The 4,479-nt window shown below is 32.3% G+C and overlaps 1 non-coding gene across 1 annotated transcript; it reads right to left on the bottom strand.

Moving 5' to 3' along the window:
- Window positions 1-261: 261 nt before the first annotated feature.
- Window positions 262-4,432, bottom strand: LOC111997643 (uncharacterized). Its single transcript, XR_010632396.1, has 5 exons — window positions 4,291-4,432; window positions 2,479-2,524; window positions 2,203-2,290; window positions 838-897; window positions 262-469 (listed from the first exon to the last, which is right to left on the bottom strand). It is a non-coding gene; the product is annotated as an uncharacterized LOC111997643 (transcript).
- Between the last annotated feature and the right edge of the window lie 47 nt (window positions 4,433-4,479).

Raw genomic sequence — 4,479 nt, 5'->3', positions numbered from 1 at the left:
TTTCATCCAAAATCCAAATAGTGAAGCTTCAATGATTCTAAGAGAGACTTTTGTGTAGAATCATACCACTATGGGTTGTCCAATTTCCCTCGTATATGACAAAGAACAATGGAAACAAGACCAATATTTCACTTTTCACACATGTTTTTTTAACTAAAGTGTCACAAATTGCATCCATGCCTGGCCCCCAAGAAAATGTTATTAAATTAGACGGGAAAAAAAAACAATAAACAAGTGCTACATCTTTGCTAGAGAGTTAGATAAAGATAACAAAACTTTTATTATTATTCTGATTTCATTTATCATTAAAATTTAACTTGTCCAATGTACAAGAGATGGGAGAAATGGCACATAAGATATGGCAGCCGCGAAACCGTACATATTGTAGATCAACCACAACATGAATTCACTTTGTTCTTCAATCTTCTGAAGTAATAACGAGCAACCCCAATGCACCAATAAGAATATACTGCAAGAGAGAAATGGCACATGTTACTTTCTGTATAAATTTAATAGCTTTGCATTTTTGGGGTTCTTAAGTTCAACCAATTATTACATGTTATTTGAAAAAAATTCAATACTTTAAACAGATTTTGAATTTTGGGATTCCAAACTTGAACTCGTAGATAGCACAATAAGAATTTATAAACAAACTTCAATCAGATGCTGACCAAAGAGAGGACAATTTGTACACATGTAATAAAATCTAAGTGCTAATATTATTAAGAATTTGATGTTAACAGTAGCGATAAAATAGTTACTTCAGGAATTATCAAATAAAATTCTAGAGAAAACAATATATTTTTTTTCAGTAAGTTCTTTGGGTCAAACACAAACCTTGTTAATTGGTTATTCAGTCATATGAAAATTGTCACCCAGCCAACATAAGATAGGAACCTGCCAGTGACAGAAATGTAAGCAATATGAATATTTATTTTTCAAATTCAAGAAGTGACCCTTTGTGCATGCTATATTTATCAGAAAAATAAGAACATGGATGAAGAAAACTGGTGGTGACCTCTTGTGCTTGTCATACTCTAAATTTGGTTTCAAGTATTTTCAGGATCTTGTACACCATCTTCACAAATCCTACTCATCACTAACCAATAAGGTACCATACTAAGCCAGCATTGTAAAGTAATTGGTGATGATAGGAGTATCGTCAGGAGGTTTACAATATGGTCCATTGAGCTCTCAACCAATATTATACAAAACTCCTTGAGTGTTGTTCATAGCATTTAACTAAGGCCAAATTGCAAAATGACTCCTTATGGTTTGGGTCAAATTCAAACAGACCCCCTCCACTTTCAATTTTGTGTGTGTGTGTGTGTGTGTGTTTTTTTTTTCCAATTTTGTTTTATAGACCCATGAAACTATGGAAATGACAAAATTGACCCCTTCATCTCATTCAATCATTTGCACTGCACGTGACACTTTGTTATAATTTTGTTTTAGTAGAACTTGGTTAAAAAACTCAATTTTAATATCATTTTAAAACAAAAATGTAATGAAATACTCATGAGAATTATAATTTAATAAAAATTCCCTTGAAAATAAATTTTAAAATAAAATTAAAAAAAAAAAAAGAGCTTGGTTAATAAGAAAACAAATGAAAATTAAAGGAATATAATTTTGAATCAAATTACAATCTTTTTGCTAAGATCTACAATTGAATCATGATAAAAATGTTGATTACAAAGCTAAAACTGCCACCTCAATCCCCACCCCCCCCCCCTCTCTCCCCACAACTCTCTTTTGATCTGTTTGAAATTGACTTTTAGCACTTTGGCCTTCAATAAATTCCTTTCAATTGCACTGATATGATCAATTATGGTTAATCAATCAATGATATCTCATATATTACCATCAGATTTGGTATCTATTTCAAAGGATGGGATCATGCCTTAACTAATATAGATAACGATATGCAGCAAAGCAAAACAAACAAACAATCAATTAATCTAAGTGACGACTCCAGAACCATGGGATATGAAACTGAACTTGAAATTTACCACTCGTGTGTGTGTGTGCTTGCACATGTCTCTGTGTAAATCATGCCAAATACAATGCATATGCATACTTTGTTGTCAATAAGCTGCACAAAATGATGACTCCTCCATGCCAACATGGCGCAAGTAAAACCAAAAATTTACAAATAAAATTATAAAATCAAAGAGGAAGGCTATTTGCTAGAGTTTTTACCCTATGGCTCTGCCCATTATGTGGTGCCACTGAAGCAAGAGCTGACCAAGAGCATACAGAAGTCTGTCATCTACATAATTATTATCTCCTGGATAGAAAACAATATATAGAAAGGAGAACATTAGGTTAACAAGATGACCCACCCAAAACACCAGCCCATGTATAATGAAACCAAAGCACCTCCAGAAATAACTTTCATTTGGGATCCTGGGAGTGGGGATTCATAAGTAACTCAATTAATTCCGAACTAAATGTTTAATTTTCCAAAATTTGTACCTTTACTGAGGGCATCAACCTCTCCAGTATCTTGTCGTTCATGGACCTGCAAAAACATTAAAACTATTAAACATCACTAAGCAACACAGTAATGAAAGTTAATACTTTCTAATGGAAAAGTCATAAGCTCAGTGATAAGCGTAGTGTGTGAAAGGTAAACATTTTAAAGTATTCTGTCAGTTCTTCATATAGTTCTTTCTGGCTTTTGGCATCAAATGCTAAAATGCCTCAATTTAACTCTCAAAACCAAAATGCAGTCCCAATTATTCCCTTCATGTGACAAAACTTATTTCACAAGCCAAGAAAGTTCTGGCAAAGGCAACTCTCTGCTTGCTTTATCTCAAGGCATCTATTTCCTTTTTTTGATAGCTTTTCTTCTCTTAGTATGAACCTTTTTTTAATATAGGTAAAGAAGTTTTATTGAAAAGAAAAGTACAATGTGTTTACAATAGTAAAATTCTTGTGTATGTACTTATTGTATTAATCTAGAACATCTTTCATGACCATCATATGCAAATATACTATCAAAGAGTAGGTGCCCTCTGTTTGAAGGCATAGATTACAATAAGTATATCTTTCCATTTTAATAATGCTTTCAATAATCGTAATGACATCTACAGAAAACAGGTATCAGTTACGATAAATTTAAAGATGACAGCCACACAGCAGCATAAAGATTAAGAGAAGAGTAGCTCTCAGGCCATTCTTCGAAGTGCCTGCCCTGTATAAGGACAGAGTCGGTACTAACTATTTGACAACATATTATTTCTTCAAAGCATTGCAGCTCAGCTCAGCTCAACTAAGCATAGTCTTAACTAATTAATTGGGAAAGAATCCATGTATTCACTAACCAAAGATTAGAATCCATGTAGCAGACAAAGTCGTATATCATATATATATATATATAAAATCAGACAAAGTCAACTAGATAAGGCTTAATTCCGTTGAGTTTGAGTGTCTTCCATGCAAGAAAAGGAGGGCTAGGTGGGGAGAGGTTTCAGATAACATAGCGAAGCTCCCAAGTTACTAAAAAATTAGCATGACCAAAAAGTTGGGATATTTTCACTTAAACCAAGGGCTAGAGATGGTAACAAGGTTTTTTTGATGAATCTACAATTGGATTACATTGCATCTTTATATTCTACATGTTTATGAAATATCAAGATGATAAGAGATCAATAACTATCCAATCAATAAAATATTTAAATTTCAAGTTCAATAATATTTAATTACAGACAACATGAATTCCTCATCAAAAATGAAAAAAAAAAAAAAAAAAAATCAGATTGACACAGAATTTGGCATGTATTAAGAACAAAGAGAATGTGTAATTGACTGGTCGTTTTCAAAAATTAACCAATAAAATTTATTAAGTGCTGTAGCATTAACCAAAGAGTTAGATCAAATGTATGGAAGGCTTAGCTTTCCTTAAATTGAAAATAAATAGTTTCAACCAAAAGAATGGATTTTTTTTTTTTTTAATATAAGTAAAGATCAAAAAAATGGAATTCTGGTTTCAAACAAGATAAATTGTAACATTTATGAATTTATGGCTTTTTGAAATAGAAATTAAGAGTAGTTCACTATGGTCAATGTAGACAGACATGAACTCAAGAAAACTTGCTGCTTATAATACAAAGAATGGCATTGCATTTGCAGAAAAGGAAAAGTGAAAAGAAGAGACTAAAATTGAACAAGGAATGGCATTGCACAATCAACTATAAGAACTGAGTGAAAACATTCAATGTATGCCCATGACATATATACACATGCACAAGAGAGAGAAAGAGAGTCATTGCACAAAGAACTTACAAGAATTTTGGGTGAACACCATCCATTTAGAACTCGTAATTCATCATGATCTTTAATTCAAGTGTTACAACGAATTAACTGAAGTAAAGTGGATCTGCCTTTGGTATGATATAAAGCCATTAAAAAGCCGTATCCAATAGATTTCCCCAAATTAAAAATGAATTGAGTAAAAAGAATACCAGCTTCTGC

The sequence above is a fragment of the Quercus suber genome, unplaced genomic scaffold (assembly GCF_002906115.3).
Source record: "Quercus suber isolate HL8 unplaced genomic scaffold, Cork oak 2.0 scaffold_284, whole genome shotgun sequence".
Classification (NCBI taxonomy): Eukaryota; Viridiplantae; Streptophyta; class Magnoliopsida; order Fagales; family Fagaceae; genus Quercus; species Quercus suber.
The sequence above is the reverse complement of the archived record's forward strand: the minus strand, read 5'-3'. Positions and strand labels throughout refer to the sequence as shown.